The following is a 17,652-nucleotide window of genomic DNA, read 5'->3' as shown; positions in this document are numbered from 1 at the left end:
CCAAGTGGAAAGGCTCTAGCCACAACATGAGACTTCATCAAAAACCTGCCTGTCCTATAGCTATAGATCATTCAGAATTTCCCCAGGAGCATGTGAACCTTCTTCCAGAGGGAAAGGAACACACAGTAAGAGAAGAAAGGGAAAGGGCATACAAAAAGCACAAATTGACAGAAAACATCAGAGAAATCTCTTTTTTTGCAAAGCTTATACTGCGTGGCCCCCTGACCTGACTCCCAAATCTCGTCCACAGGTATGTGACAGCTGCCAGTCTGCAGATACAGGTGTGAGCTGCTGAAAATGCACACCTGAAATTCTTAAAACCTGAGAGCAAAGATTAGCCTGAAGGAATCTTACAGGAACAGTGCACATTGAGCATAGGGACAGAGCTGCTTGAAAACTGCAATGATGGGGACTTACTCTGAGTGCTCTAAAATTAATAATCAGTATATGTTTTCCTTGAATCCTGAACAAATAGCAGAGCCTCTGTCTTAGTGGGAAAATTTGGCCAACTAATTAGCCCTACATTTGGAAGTTTGAAAAGCTTCTGATCAGCTTCTTGATTTTTAAATTTGTTTTGGATTACTATTTTATTCTTTCTGCTTTGCTAAGAAATTATCAGAGATGCCTTTAAAGTATCATACTTCTTTCTCATTTAAAATACATTCACAAAGTTGGATTTCTGAAATGTGCCAATTTATAAAATTCACATAGGAGAGAAAACACCAGGTATCTTTCATGTTTTGACTACCTCAGAAAAAATTGAGAATTTACCTGACAACTAAAAGAAGCTAGAAAACAATTTATTCTTATGCCTCTTTGAAAACCACTCCTTCAACATACCCATTATTTTATTCCTATTACGCTGAACCAAAATGATTCCTGAAACCAAAGATAATAAAGGCATGTCCTACATAGTGCTAATTAATTAAAAACAATTTCTTACTGAAATGTATTTTATTTATGTATGTGGTTGTGTGTGTAAATTTTAGCATTGTCTTGTAATATAATTCACTACAAGTTAATGCTGATTTATTTTTCCAAGCTTTGAATGCTATTGTACATTCACAGTTAATGTGACTTAGTGTTGCAGTTCAGGGCCAGGACAAGTGAGGGAGATACAAAGGAAACAAAATTTAGGAGACATTCATTCTCATGGCTGACACTGCCCTTGCATGACCCTCTGAGTGAATGCCTTCTTAAATTTGCAACCTAGGAGTTCCTCTGGCCTCACTTGGTTTCAGCCTTAGTTGAAAATTGTGCCTTGAACTCTACGAATAAGTGTTGTGCCATACTATCTTGAACTAAGTATTGCAGTGCTCCCTACCCTTATCATCTTTGTTTTAGTAAACACTTTTGACCTATTAGTGTCAGATTAAATGTGTTGCAAGGATAGGAATGTCAAAGACACAAAATAGAAAATGTTATTAGTACAAGCTAAAATATCTAATTAGAAGTTAAAATGCCAACAATATAGTGATCCAAAGGAATGGAGGAAACAATGGTAAAATATCAGAAAGTAGTCTGGATTGGGGGAAATGTTTGGAAATTTTTAAGGGTACTATAAACTTTTAGGACAGACCAACAATTATTTGCACTGTAGCTGGAAGAAACTGTGGGTGGTAGCACTTTCTAACTTCAGGATTTGAAGCAAACAGAAGAAAAAGTGCCAGTTTATGAACCTGGCAGTGAGCCCCTCAGAAGGCTATAAAAGCTCAATATAGCTGTGATTCAACTATTTCTAGATCTTATCTTTTTGTGAGCATCTACCTCATTCTAGAAATTTTGCTCAGTACACATCACATATTATCTCTAACTCTCACAGTGATGTATTTTACTGATGAAGTTAAAGAATGTCAAATGATTACACAGATTGCTTTTACCCATGCAACTAACAATTGTCAGAACCTGTTTGATCCAAGTTCATCTAATTCCAAAGCCTTCAGTATATAGATCACTGCTTGGGTTACTTGATTGTAAGGTGTAAAAGCAAAGTAATTACTGTAATTAAAGAAGCCAGAATGATGTTATAATCCATCAGAATCTATGTGAGTAACCCTAGGACTTGGACAATATTTAAGCATCTGCAGGGAAGTTGGGTTCCTATGGCCAGGATTCTCATTGAACTTAAACCACCTGATGATGTAACTGGCCTGTTGCTGGGCTACCGGTTCCATACCTTTAGGCAATAAGCTATTATTGCACAATATAGAGAGCTCAGCCCAGTGCTCTGGGTGGAGGCAGAGATGCTAGTGCTCGACCTACCACTGAGAGGATAAGCCGGGTAATAAATCCTTTCATCCCAAAGAATTTTTTGCTGTCAATTTCTTTGGTCACATTGAATCCATAGCAAACTTGCCTGGGGCTGAAACCCATTGGCAAGACAATTGGCGAAAGTCGGCAGGGTTCATTGTTGACCAAGGAAAAAGGCTGCTCTTATGGGAGGGGTGCTTCAGCGGGCTGCCCCTATGAATGGGGAGACAGTGGACTGTCCCCCAATGGGTATGTGGTCTGAGGTGGCTTGTCTCCTAGAGGACTGGGCCCCACCCCAGGACTGGAGGCAAGTGGAGGTGACACCAGAAGCTATAGGGGTGGCCCTTGGTATAGTAAGTAGGTCTTTTGAGAAATAGAGTGCCCATGAGACAGCAGGGACTGTGGCTTGGCTGCTTCTCACAGTATTAAAAAAGTCTACAGAAGTGACCCAATAAATGGTGGCATGAAAACGCGAGCTGCAAACTTCTGTGGATTCCCTGAGGAGGGAAATATGATTGATGCGAGAGGAGACAGCACAAGAATGCTGGCAGCAAGGTGCTATTGAAGAGCTGAAAAATTCCTTACAGAATGAGATGGCAGCGCTGCCAGGTGCTCTGAAGGGGGAAGAGGCCATCAAGGAAAAAGACGAATTCCTGAGGGAAGCACAGGCAGAGGTGGCACGAGAACATCACCTGAGAAGCATTCAAGTGAGGGTAAGAGAGCTTCTGAAGACTGACCTAGCATTGCTGTGAGGCACAGTAGAAAAGGTAAAGGTTGTAGCAGAGGAGGCACTCGGGGGTGGGGAGACAAAGGTGCCATCAGCCCCAGAAATGGAGGAGCTGGGGAAAGATGAAGGGGTGGTGCTGGAGGCACTGGCTCCTCCTGCACTGAAAATATGCCCAGTGGTTGTAAAGAAAATAAAGACCCAGAACCTGAAAGTTCCCCAAGGAGAGGAGCAGCCCTCTCCCCAGGTCATGGAGCACTCTATGCTCTGCCCCTATACTCAGGCTGAATGGGTGCATTTGGGCTCCTGATTTAGAGAAAAGCCCTTGGAGTCAATACCAGCTTGGCTCCTATGTCTGTGGGACTTAGGGGTGGATGGAATTGTTCTGTCGGGATCAGAAATGGGAAAGCGGGCTTCCCTGACAGTGCAGCCTGCCTTGAGGCAGTGATTACAAAAAGCACATCAGACCCCAGGGAGTCACTCCCTCCTCGATTGGCTTAAGGCTGCAGTTCATGCTGTGTGGCCCAATCTGGGTGAACTACCGTCCTCTCCTGTTAGATAGCAGATGTACGCTGACTCCAACAGGTGTTACGAGAGCTAGACATAAAAAATGCCATCTATAGTCCAGTGAATTATGGCCCAGATGAAGAGATTTTCACTACTGGGAAGAGAAATATTATGCTTCAAATGGCTCCCACATCCCTCTTTGGGTCTCTAGTGGCCATTCATTCCCCTCACTTTTGGCATCTCATAAGCAAGGTGACATGTACAGGAGCAGACTTAGGAGAAGCTGAAGCAATGAAAAGCCACAAAGAAATGAGGTCTGCTACTCACAAGGAGAATTCAAAGGGCCCCATGAAGGTTATGGGGACCGGGGACCCAGATGAGGGTTGATTTAATATGGGCAGGAGCAGATGGAAGGAAATTAGATGGAACATCAAATAAGATCTTACTAGAGCTATGGCAACTACTGAAACCAGAGCAGCAGTTCCAGCCATTCATTAAGACCAAAGAGGCAGAGGTCAGAGACAGAGCCACAAATCCAGTCAGTGTGTTTGAAAGACTTCCTACTGGACAGGGAACCAACCTCACTTGAGCCCACACAGGAAGGTTCTTGGGGAACACAGTTTGACTGAGGGGAAGGTCAATGTATCTGGCCTGAGGGACTGGGGCAGGATGAGAGGCCACATGTTAAAATACCTATCCATTGGTCCCCAGTGAGCGTACAACATGTCCTGGCTCTGATGGACACTTGGGCTAAATGTTCACTGATTCATGGTAACCCTGAGTGGTTCCCTGGGACCCCCACTATCATAGATGAATATGGGGGGAAGGCTATCAGAGTGAAAAAAGCCCAAATCCCTTTGGGAATAGGGTATCTACCCCCAAAAGAGTATACTGTGTATATATCTCCTATCCCAGAGTATATTTTGGGGATTCATATCCTGCAGGGTCTATGGCTGCAGACCACTGCAGGTGAGTTCAGACTGAGAGTATGTGGGGTGAAGGCAGTTCTGAGGGGACATGCTAGGCACCCGCCCATAGCTTTTTCTGTGCCTCGGTGGATGACTAATACCAAACTGTCTGGGAGGGCATAAAGAGATTGGAGAAACTCTCCAGGAGCTGGAAAAGGTGGGTATTACAATGCCCACCCATAGTCCTTTCATTTCCCCAGTTTGGCCAGTAAAAAATCCAGATGGCTCCTCATGTATGATTGTGAATTACAGAGAACTGAATAAAGTCATACCCCCTATGCATGCTGCTGTCCCCTCTATTGCAGGCTTGATGGATACCCTCAGCCATGAACTAGGAACATACCATTATGTGGTAGATCTTGCTAATGCCTTCTTTTCCATTGACATTGAGCAGGAAACTCAGGAACAGTTTGCCTTCACTTGGGAAGGACAGCAGTGGACTTTGACTGTCCTCCCACAGGGATACCTCCACAGCTTCACCATCTGTCATGGACTTACAGCAAAGGACTTGGCTACATGAGAGAAACCACCAATAGTGCAGCTGTACCATTATATTGATGCTCTCATGCTCACATCCAATTCTCTTTCATATCTAGAAGGTGCAGCATCTAGACTGCTGCAACGTTTACAGGAGAAAGAATGGGCTGTGAACAGCACCAAGGCTCAGGGACCTGGTTGTCTGTCAAATTCTTGTGGGTTGTCTGGTCAGATAAGACCAAAGTTATGCAAGAAGCAGTTATAAAGTCCAGGCCTTTTGTACCCCTACAACCATAGCATTGCTACAGGAGTTTCTGGGTCTTCTAGGTACTAGAGAGTGTTTATCCCACAGATTGCACAAATTCTGAAGCCCTTATACTGGTTGGTATGAAAGGGCATCAAGTGGGACTGGGATGAGACATGTGCATCTGCCTTTACTAGAACAAAACGGGCAGTCAAGGCCGTGCGGGCTTTGAGTGTGATAGACCCATCAAGGGCCTGTGAGCTGGATGTTCATGTGACTGAAGACAGTTATGGCTGGGGTCTCTGGCAGCAGATTGAATGAACTCGCCAACCCATTGGATTCTGGTCACAACTCTGGAAGGGGGCAGAGGTACAATACACTTTGATAGAAAAACAATGCCCTCTGTGTATCATGCCTTGCTGGCTACAGAACCCATCACTGGAATGGCCCCAATAAAGGTAATATCCACCAATCCCATCTTGAGGTGGGTACGAGACTGGAACCAAAACCCAAGAGTGGTGTGACACAAAGACCCACACTGGCCAAGTGAGGTGCTTACCTATAGCAGCATAGTGCTCTCTCTAGTAGCCCCTTGATTGAAGAACTCCAATGCTTGTTGGGCTGGTGACATATACTAGTGAAAAGCAGGAAGAACTTGCTTTTGAACCATTAGTAGTAGTGAGTCCCTATCAGGAGGGAAGAGTCCCTATACCTGAAGATGCATGGTCCACAGATGGCTCCAGCTGTGGGCTGACCCCAAAATGGAGGGCCATAGCTTTCCATCCTAAGATGGAGACAATATGGATGAAGAGCAGCCAATGGGCAGAGTTGCTGGCTGTGAGGCTTGTGATCAGCCAGGAGCCCTCCCCTACAGTTGTCTGCACTGACTGCTGGGATGCCTATTGGGCTTGACCCTGTGGCTACCAACCTGGTACTATCCCAACTGGCTGGTTGGTCACCAACCCCTTTGGGAGCAAGAATTGTGGCCAGACTTATGGGCCTGTGGTCAGACTAAAATAATTACAGTATATCATGTGACAGGTCATTTGCCACTGGCAGCTCTAGGAAATCATGAAGCAGATAAATTAGCCCAGATATGTTGGTTAGAAGGAAAGCCTGCCTCTGATGTAGCCTAATGGTTACATCAGCATTTGTTGCCTGTGGGGCAAAAGACAATGTGGGCTATAGCCCATCTGTGGGGCTTGCCCTTGACCTTTGAAGAAGTTAGTAGAGCCCGGCAGGAGTGTGTCATGTGCTCCAAAAGGGACTTACATCGAGTTCCAAAGCAACATAGGACAGTAGCTAAGGGGCCTATACCCCTCATCAGGTGGCAGATAGACTATATTGTGCCTCTACCTGTGTCAGAAGGATATCAGTATGCGATGACTTGTGTAGACACAGCTAGTGGACGTCTGGCTGCTTTTCCTACCCGTTGTGCAGACCCGCAGATGATCAAAAGAGGCCTGGAGCTTCTCTTTGATGCCTATGGCAGACCACAGGTAATTGAGAGTGATCAGGGCACCCATTTTACTGGACATACACTGGAAGAATGGGTGCAACAACTGGGAATCAAATGGAAGTTTCATGTGCTACACAATCCTACCACAACAAATATGATAGAGAGGCACAATGGCTTGTTAAAATCCAGAGTAAATTCAGATCCAAATAGTCTGCGGGGATGGTCAGTCTGCTTATGGACTGTGCTACAGCGTTTGAACAAGAGACCCTAAAAGGGAGCCATGAGCCCCATAGACATGTTAACACATATGGCTGCCTCTCCTATTCAACTGTAAGTACAAACCAAGGAAGACTCATTGAAGCCGAGGTTCGTCCACCAGAATAACCTCTTGCTGCCAGCACCAACTGCACTGAACCCCAGAGACCTCATTGAGTGGACATAGCCTTGGACCTTTTGACACATGGACCAATGATGGCTGGCTCTCCTGGCACCTTGGGGACAAGGCCTGGAAGCTGGCCTCCTGTGTATTCCTGGAATAACAGCAGAGTGGCTGCCAATGCTCAGAGTACTATGTCCTGAATGACCAGAAGGTAGGAGCATCTTACTGGAGAGTTTTGTTTTATCATATGGCCAGTGTGTGCACCTCCAGTAGCACTATATATAGACCCTTCAGTAACCCCCACAGGGAAAGGAGTAAAAGTATGGTGTACCACACCTGGAAGGGATCCCCTTCCTGATACAGTCCTATCACGGACCACTCTCTTGCATGCCTCCTACCTGATGGACCAGATTTGCCCATGTTGGTGGCATTAAAACATGTGTCTTATTGCCCCTGAAATCTTTGTGGATTGCAAACTTCCTCTGGCTTGAGGATTATTATAATTTTTGGTGTTAGGAACCTCCTCTGGCTTGAGGATTATTGTAATTTTTGTTACCTGTATCAAAATCTTGTTGTATCTTAATTTTTGTTATTATCTCCAAGTTGTTGTTATCCTCTGTTTCTATTGTGGAATCTGGTTACTGTGCGCCACCTTTCTCACACAGGGACCATTGAAGAAGATTGAAAGCATGTAGATTTTAAGGCAAGAATCCTGGAGGGGTGGAGTGTGGGGAATTTGGTGTTCCTATGGCCAGGATCCTCCCTGAACTTAAACCTCCTGATGATGTAACTGGTCTCTTGCTAGGCTACCTCTTCCACACCTTTAGGTAATAAGCTATTATTGCACTATATAGAGAGCTTGGCCCAGTGCTCTGGGCAGAGGTAGAGACGCTAGTGCTCCACCTACCGCCAGGAAAACAACCTGGGTGATAAACCCCAAAGAACGTTTTGCTGTCAATTTCTTTGGTCATATTGAGTACATAGCGAACTTGCCCGGGTCTGAAACCCATTGGCAAGACAGCATCTCACCCTGAAATTAGATCACTAGACTATCTTTGTTGGGTGTATTATCAGTGGGTTTCCCAGTAGAAACCCACTGCGTTACACTGCATTACAGGACACACACTTTAAGACAGCTTGGAACCAAAACATGTTTTTCTCCTATCAGTATGCAGAATTAAAGATCAGCTAGCTTCCCCAATGCTTGCTAGGTTATCAAAACCTTGCAAATAATTATTTTCCCTATAAACTTTAAGGAAAGCAAGTATCTTGGTTCAATTACTAATCACAGCAATGTTGCATGGGTTCAAGGAGATTAAAGTTTCTCATATTTTAGCACTATGAATCTTACCAATAAGAGGTTTTCATTTGCATTTGCTTTTCATGGATTTTGGGAGGAGCTGCTATGCTGCTGTATCTCATGCTTACAGGAAATAAAAAAGTGGTGCTCTCCTTTTTAGAGAAAACATGCATCTGACCCCATACTAATTAAGATATTTTATTTCTAAGTTTTTGTTTCTGATTTGGGGGATCAGTTTGAATGACACCATCCATCCTCATACATAAATCATTGTTTCTGTTAGAACAGAGACTGTGTATGTATTTGGGGTTTGGGGGTTTGTGTGTATATGGGAGGGTAAGACTGATATTTGTTAAATGTCATATGTGTCAGACTGTTTAACTACATAGTTTTTCATTTCTTAATCACAATATTTTGATGGTGCTCTGTATTTTTCAAAATTCTTTTGGTTATAAGTGGCAGAAATCCAACTCTAAGCCAAAACATGGTTTATTAAACTGGCTCTTATAACTACAAATGTAGGGGTATGCTGGCTGCAGACACAGGTGAGTCCAGGGGCTCAGGTAATATCATTAGGATATAACATTACTCTACTACTCTGAGCATTACACAAGGTCACCCTGGCTCCATTCCCCTGCAGCCCTTCAATCATATTAGCAAAATAGAAGCTCTAGGCTTATATCTGTATCTCATCAGTCCTGACAGAAACTACATTTTTCTTTCCAGAGTTACTTTTGCTTCATCACATCCCAGGGTTGAGTCCAACTGCACCACTGTAGGTCTGTAGGTCACATGACGAGCTTTGAGAAAGAAGCAGTGAAAAGGGGAATTTGGTGCCAAACCTGCATTCTATCACTTGCTTAGTCCTGAGGCAACAGAAACTCTACCCACAACACTTGGGCTTAGTCTGGAGGAGGCATGATTTCCCAGGAAAAAGTAGGAATTATCAGAGAAAAGGGAGCTGGGATAAGCATAGCATTGCTGGATAAAATACAGGACACTCATTTAAATTTGAATTTTAGACAAACAGTATTTTATTGTTATGTCCTAAGGATTGTAGAACTCTATGTCGCATGCAGTATTTGGGACATATATATACTAAGAAATGATTTTTCTTTATAATTTAAAGTTAAATGAGTATTGTCTTGCCAATGGGTTTCAGCCCTGAGCAAGTTTGCTATGGATTCAGTGTGACCAAAGAAAATGACAGTAAAACGTTCTTGGGGTGAAAGGGTTATATATAACTTTTTTCTCATAGTGGCAGGTCAGTCACTAAAATCCTGTTCTCTCAGAGCGAGTCTGCATGTAGCAAGCCAGTCTCTGCCTCTAGGCCCCTCTGCACAGTCGTCCCACACAGCCATCCTCTGGGCCTCTGTCCTCAGTGCTGCCACCACTCCAGCCTCTGCTCTCCTGCAGCCTTGCAGCCCTGCCACCATGTTACACCCAGAGCCCTAGGTGGAGCTCTTTTTATAGAGTCAACAGCCATGTATTGCCCACAGGTGTGCAGTGAGCTGGTCAGCCAGGGCCAGGTGAGAATCCTGGCCACAGGAACTCTCATTTTATCCTCAGGTATCCTCTATTTTTTATTTGTTAAATCTGGCAACAATAATAAGCAGAACTAAGCAGAAACAGAAGAGGTACACTACAAAGGTCCTATTACTTATATTTTTCACACAAAAATGTTATATAGTCCAGATACATTTTTTAACAAGCCCAAAATCATACACATATTACATACCTAGACAGGATATAAACCCATGGCTATCTGATTATAAAAATCCCCCTCTTTCCTCACCCCACAGCCCTTAAAGCAAAAGGTCCCATGTGTTCACTGGTACCGAGAAGCCAATCTTGGCTTTCAACTTAATGCTCGGCTGCTGTCAATACAAAGAACTGATTCATCAGCACGAACTGCTGCTCACCAGCAAACGTTGGCTGCTCAATGTTATTCTAAGAAATGAAATTAGCCAGTATTCTGTAAAATGTACCTATTCTACCTTCTTGTTCACAGAGTACATCGAGAGGAGTATTCCAAGGCAGAGGAAAAGAATACCTGGGAAGGGACACATGGAGATTGCACAGAAATTGGCCTCCATTGTACAGTCTACCAACAAAGATAAAAAAGGGATTTGATAATGCCTGAAGCCAGAAGGTTTGTGGTGACAAGAAGAACTGGCAGCGTGGCTCTATGGAGGAACAGAGTTAAAAACGTAACCAGGGATTTAAAGAAAACAAAAAAAAATTTTTTTCATTAGCTTTAAGTACAAAAAGGGATACCAGTTTTAGATTCAGTATTATCTTGCCAGTTTTATCTGCTGTATTTTTGTTTTAGGAAAAAGATGCAAGTGGTTTGATTTTACTTCCTGATACAGTATATACATAATTTCTTTTTTACCTCATAAAAAATAGTATATTAAGGTTAAATGAACCTTGTATTTTAATTACAAGTTGTCTTGCCAATGGGTTTCAGCTCCAGGCAAGTTCGCTATGGATTCAATGTGACCAAAGAAACTGACAGCAAAACGTTCTTTGGGGTGAAAGGGTTTATAACTGGCTTGTTCTCCCAGTGGCAGGTCAAGCACTAGCGTCTCTGCCTCCACCCAGAGCACTGGGCCGAGCTCTCTATATTGTGCAATAATAGCTTATTGCCTGCAGGTGTGGAAGCGGTAACCTAGCAACAGGCCAGTTACATCATCAGGTGGTTTAAGTTCAGTGAGCATCCTGGCTATAGGAACCCCAACTTCCCCACACAAGTCTTCTCACTGTGCTTACAACTTTCCCTCTGAAGACAAAATACAAGGAATTGAGAATGTAGATGAGGGAAGTTTCCAGAGAATGTCTGCTTAAACTGATGTATTAAGCTCGTTTGGATGGATTAGCTTGTATCGTTTGTGGACATTTGGTCTAGATGACATGGAAACAAGTGGTCAGTTCAGACAAAATAGTAAGACACAGTAATGAAATCAATAATTGGATTCAGTCCATCCGTGTTCCCAGGATGATCCAGCACCACCAAGTTGATTTGGCATAACTAGGAAGAAAATAATCATAACCATGACAACACTTAACCCTTTCAATGATGTAGGGTGTATGCTAAATACTTGTGTTAACTTATTTAAAATTTGCAACAATTACATGACATAGGTTTTATCTTTACATTTTACAGGTTAGGATACAGTGATTCTAAGATCTGTAATGGAATGTGCTCAGCGGCAGATCTGCAGTTTTAACAAGACTTATTCAGTTTCAGAAATCCATCCCATTAACCACTTCACCATATTGCTTATCTAAGCTACAAAATAAGTATAAAAGCAAAGTAAGAAAATATTTACCTTAAAAATGTTTGAAGGCATTTTCATTCATACATTGGCTGTTCATCAAAATAATTTAAATAGATAACCTTTAAATTCCTTTCAGGAAATAATCATCTGGGGCCAATGACCAGGACTTCCTCCCCTGGTCTGCACTTGAAGGCCCAGCAGAATCCCTCAGCCTGGAATGGGCACTGCAGCTCTCACTATGTGGAGAAGTTTGTGTGATTCACTGAGCATTAACTACACTCCAAAAACTGTGCTAATGCATGTTGTAATTTCTAAAACAGGTCTTCAGGGTAAACTTTAGTATTCCCTCCTTGCAGGTAAGAAAACTGAAGCTCAGTCAAGTTTGTAACTTCTCTAATGTTAAAAAACAACAACAACAACAAAAGTTAGTTGATGGAGGCAGCAAGATTTAACTCCAAAGAACCAGATCCTGATTCTATTTACAATTATGAGTGGGAAACTAGCGTTCTTTCTGTATTACTGCTAAGTGGAGTAAGTGGACAGAGATGTAAGAATGAAGGAATATTATGGCATTCCCCTAATGAAGGAAACACTCAGTAAAGTATTGATTGCTCTGTGGCTGGACCTGGGTTCAAATTCTGTTTCTGTTTATCAGCTTTGTGACCTTGGGTATTAACCAGGTGTTTCTGATGTTTTGACAGCTGGGGTCCCTGGAGAGATTGCTTCTCCCAGGTGTACCCAGTTCCTAGAGATAGTAAAGGACTCACCTGGGCGTGCACCTTTCATCTGCAAAGCACCCAATCCAGAGCCCATACTAGCCTCCTCTTTGGGACTCTTACACTCCCAGCCACTATCCTCCTGCCCTAATCACCAGGGCCAGCTATCAGACAAGTGGGGGCAGCTGCCAGATGCAGAGCCAGCTGAAACTGTTCACACTAGCCAGTCCAAAGCCTGCTTACCTGCCTCACCATTCCTTCCCGTGGAAGCTGGACAAAGGCTCTTGTCCACATCTTCCTTCCGCCCCTCTGCCTCCTGGTCTGCCCTGGCCCTCCTCTGCTGACTTACCTTGGCATGGCCTGCCTCCTCCTCTTCAGAACTGTGAGTAACATATCTTTTCACTTGTAGTCATCTCGGGATCTGTTGGCTTCACCAAGCCTAAAAAATAATGACATTTACATTTGAAAACACCTTGGGAAATTCATTTCACTTCTCTGAGCCTTGATTTTTCTTTTTTTCTGTTGTTGATCACAAGTTTCTATGAGAATGTACATGAAGGTTCAGCACAGGGCCAGGCTGAGTGGTTAGAATTAACAACTGGTAGTATTGTTGGTATTATCCTAAATCAGGTTATTATCATCACATAATATGATCTGGAAAGCATGGACAAATCTGATTCATCCCTAGCATTTCTAGTGGCTGGTAGAGAATAGGCACTCAAAAAATGTTTGTTGAATTTTAAACAAGTTAAGCCATTATTCTTTTTAGAGTGCCCTGTGACTGACACTAAAGATGTAGTTGGGTTTATGCACTCATGCTTTTATAGATGACAGTGGTATAAATTATCAACACCTTTGCAGAATGGCTGAACAGAGTTACTAGATCTTGGGTGTATGTATTTAAACCTATTTTCCAGGTAATACATGAACATAATAAACACTAGCATAAAACAGTAAAATGAGAGGAAAACTCTTCCATGTGCACTTTTCTTAATCTTGCCCTATAAGCTGCTAAGAGTTTGGAGTTTGGGATATATTCTTTGAGAGAAAAAAATGTAAAATGAAATTAATAAATGTTCTTTCCTCAAAATGTGGTCTCTGCTGGAGGCAAGGATTGCCCCATTAAGTGAAAACAGCATGCGTCCTCTAAACAGGGCTCTTCTAAAACCATTCCACCTTACTTTTATATTCTAATTGTGAATTCCAGAAGCCTAGTCTAGCACAAAGACCTGGTGAATGAAGTGAAGCTGCTCGTGGAAAGCTTTGGACTCAGATGACAGTTAGTGAGGAATGAAAGGATCTAAACCCCTGTCCCATATGTGCAGGCTCTGATCTGCCTCCAACATGGATTTCTTTGCCATAGTGGGGAAGTGTTACCCAGGGTGTCTAGCAGAAAGTGTTGGTGTTAAACAGCATTCTTCAATGAACTGGAACAAATAGTTCAAAAATTCATATGGAAAGACCAAAGACCCTGAATAGCTAAAGCAATCCTGAGAAGGAAGAATAAAGTGGGGGGGAATCTCACTCCCCAACTTCAAGCTCTACTACAAAGCCACAGTAATCAAGACAATTTGGTACTGGCACAAGAACAGAGCCACAGACCAATGGAACAGAATAGAGACTCCAAACATTAACCCAAACATATATGGTCAACTAATATTTGATAAAGGGGCTATGGACATACAATGGGGAAATGACAGTCTCTTCAACAGGTGGTGTTGGCAGAACTGGACAGCTACATGTAAGAGAATGAAACTGGATCACTGTCTAACCCCATACACAAAAGTAAATTCAAAATGGATCAAAGACTTGAATGTAAGTCATGAAACCATAAAACTCTTAGAAAAAACATAGCAAAAATCTCTTAGACATAAACATGAGTGACCTCTTCTTGAACATATCTCCCCGGGCAAGGGAAACAAAAGCAAAAATGAACAAATGGGACTATATCAAGCTGAGAAGCTTCTGTACAGCAAAGGACACCATCAATAGAACAAAAAGGTATCCTACAGTATGGGAGAATATATTCATAAATGACAGATGCGATAAAGGGTTGACATCCAAAATATATAAAGAGCTCACACACCTCAACAAACAAAAAGCAAATAATCCAATTAAAAAATGGGCAGAGGATCTGAACAGACCTTCTCCAAAGAGGAAATACAGATGGCCAACAGACACATGAAAAGATGCTCCACATCGCTAGTCATCAGAGAAATGCAAATTAAAACCACCATGAGATATCATCTCACACCAGTAAGGATGGCTACCATCCAAAAGACAAACAACAACAAATGTTGATGAGGTTGTGGAGAAAGGGGAACCCTCCTGCACTGCTGGTGGGAATGTAAATTAGTTCAACCATTGTGGAAAGCAGTATGGAGGTTCCTCAAAATGCTCAAAAGAGAAATATCATCTGACCCAGGAATTCCACTTCTAGAAATTTACCCCAAGAATGCAGCACTCCAGTTTGTAAAAGACAGATGCACCCCTATGTTTATTGCTGCACTATTTACAATAGCCAAGATATGGAAGCAACCTAAATGTCCATCAGTAAATGAATGGATAAAGAAGATGTGGTACATATACACAATGGAATACTACTCAGCCATAAGAAAAAAACAGATCCTACCATTTGCAACAACATGGATGGAGCTAGAGGGTATTATGCTCAGTGAAATAAGCCAGGCAGAGAAAGACAAGTACCAAATGATTTCACTCATAGGTGGAGTATAAGGACAAAAGAAAACTGAAGGAACAAAACAGCAGCAGAAGCACAGAACCCAAGAATGCACTAACAGTTACCAAAGGGAAAGGGACTGGGGAGCATGGGTGGGAAGGGAGGGATAAGGGCTGGAAAAAAGAAAGGGGGCATTATGATTAACATGTATAGTGTGGGGGGGGCACAGGGAGGTCTGTGCAACACAGAGAAGACAAGTAGTGATTTTACTGCATCAAACTATGTTGATGGACAGTGACTGTGAAAGGGTATATCAGGGGGACTTGATGAAGGGGGGAGCCTAGTAAACATAATGTCCTTCATGTAATTGTAGATTAATGATGCCAAATAAAACTAATAAAAACAAAAAAGAAGAAAGTGTTGGTGTTAAGAGCAGATACTGTGTGTCTGGGCAGTAATTTCTTGAGGCCTAAAATTCTCTGCAATAATTCCAAAGAGGGAACCAATGTAGTGCTGTAGGAAACTTCTGAATACCATTAATTCTGATTCTGGCTGACGATTGGTCAAAAGGTGACGGCCACAGATTTGCCCAGGGACCACCTTCTCTCTGTCTTGCCTTGCTTAGGTCTTTGTGGGCTAACACGGATTTGTTTAAGAAGGAACTTCCAGGACATAGACTCTCCCCTTTTGTCTTAATGGTTTTTCTTTTCATTTGTATTGTAAAATTTCTCCCTTATTTTACATATATGTTAGGGCAATAGCAAAATTTGGACCAATATCAATAACACCCTCTTGACAAATTATGGGTTTTTTAAATGTGATTTTAAATGCATTGATGTCACATGTCTAAAACTGCTTCTGTTTTTCTGTCATTGAGTACACTGTTATGGTTGGCCTGAAAACATGATGTATGAATAATATTTAAATCACCACTTACTCTGTGCCTGGTCTCTAGGCTGGGCACTGTGCCAAGTTTTTGCACTCATTATCTCTTATTTTTACAAAAATTCTCCAGGCTAGACACACCCATTTCACAAGTATGAAAACAGACTCAGCAAGGTTAAATTGGGCAACAAAAGTTTCTCAGATATCAGTAGCAGCTTATAAACTCAATGGCCCATTTATTCTTCTATGACTACTTCTTGTGTTTGAAATTGCTGTTTTTTTCAATGAATTCCCAGAGTTTTAAAAAAGCATATATTTGGTTATTTAACAGAGAAATTCACAGTATGTCTTCCCTTGGGTGTATTAAGAAACAAGAAAGGATAGATTTTTCTAGTTGATTGAGATTTGTCTGATTCCATAGCAATTCTGAGGAAGTTGATTTTTTAGGCCTTGTCTAGCCTCCAAGTTGAATGCCTGCTTCTGTTTTTCCCTTTTGCTGTGGGGGTATTTCTACTCAACTGTGAAGAGTCTCACGCACATACCAGGTCCCCCCATGATGTCAAGGTCCCCAAAGCTGAGCTAGGCAGATGTTACATGAATTCATGAAGGCCTGGGGTTAGCTGGGCCTTTTGATAAGGCATTTAACCTGGAGTTGAACACTCTTTCATGCAGCAAACCCTGCTGGGCCATTGATAGTTCCTGGGACCTAGGTCTGTAACTGCTGGATGTTTGTTCTGTCTTGCATAAGGTGACGTCTTCAGCTTATCATATAAAACAACAAGAATTATCAAACAACTGTTTGAATGCCAGTGAACGGCACTGGGATATAAGCTATGTCTACAAAGTTTAAGAAAAGCCACCAACAAGAGGCTCATCATAAGGGTAAACAGTGGCCTACAGAGGAGAGAGAGGTCCAAGGTCTGTCCCTTGCCACCACCTTCCCACCCCAGGGCCTAGGAAATCAAAGGGCAGCAGCCTCTGGAGCTGTGCCCCTTATCAGTGCTCCACCTGAACCGATGGGCATTGTGGCTGTATATTTTCCCCTCTCTGTCTCCTCTCCTTTGGTTTTTCTCAAGTATTTAAGGTTTAAAACAGGTTTATTTTTCCATGTTTCCCCTTCCTGCTTTATCATTAAGTGTGGGAAATAGGAAATCCCTCAGAACTAATACCTCCTCGTGGACCCAGCTGGTTAGTGGTGACAACAGGCTCTGCCACGCTAGACCCACAGACTGAATGTGAGGATTTTACCTGCTCAGGACTCAGCTCCCGTTCTCACCGGTATACTCTGGTTGCTACTGGGAAATGCTAGAAAGCAAATTGGAAGGGGATCAGAGAATGGAAGTGTAAGTAGGCTGTGGACCAGGGGGCAGTTTCTGGTTTGCTAGTTAGAGTAAGAGGAAACTGAGGACACTGCTCCCGCATCTCCCACTGGGTGGGAGCAGCTGCTAGATGCCAGGCCAAAGGGTTTTCTTAGTTCTATAAGTTCTGAAAAAGAAATCAGAAGTAGAAATCCAAGGTAAAATGGACAGATTTGAGGAATATCCATCAGCTCACACCCAGATCTTCTCATCTGTGCCAGACCGAGTAGGTTAAATAAACTTGTCTCACTTTTCTAACTTTTTATGAAAATTTACAGTTTCATAGAAAAATACAAAAGGGAAAATAGGATAATTCATATTCCCTGATCCAAACTACCACTGTTAAATCTTGGCATATTTGCTTTGAACCATTTTTTTTTTAATATTTCTCAATTGTTTTTTATAAAAATGGAAAAATCTTTCT

At 42.5% G+C, this 17,652-nt stretch overlaps 1 long non-coding RNA gene across 3 annotated transcripts in view; it reads left to right on the top strand.

The window, feature by feature from the left end:
• LOC140850477 (uncharacterized) overlaps positions 1–15,124 on the top strand; it is a 73,868-nt gene extending 58,744 nt beyond the window's left edge. For 2 of the 3 annotated variants that reach the window (XR_012133372.1, XR_012133374.1), the window contains 2 exons: positions 251–7,219; positions 10,320–15,124. This is a non-coding gene — a long non-coding RNA (uncharacterized lncRNA). The remainder of the gene's footprint in view (positions 1–250; positions 7,220–10,319) is intronic. The other variant, XR_012133373.1, reaches the window with a different exon arrangement.
• The last annotated feature ends 2,528 nt before the right edge of the window (positions 15,125–17,652 follow it).

Source organism: Manis javanica, chromosome 7 (assembly GCF_040802235.1).
Source record: "Manis javanica isolate MJ-LG chromosome 7, MJ_LKY, whole genome shotgun sequence".
Lineage (NCBI taxonomy): Eukaryota > Metazoa > Chordata > Mammalia > Pholidota > Manidae > Manis > Manis javanica.
The sequence above is the reverse complement of the archived record's forward strand: the minus strand, read 5'-3'. Positions and strand labels throughout refer to the sequence as shown.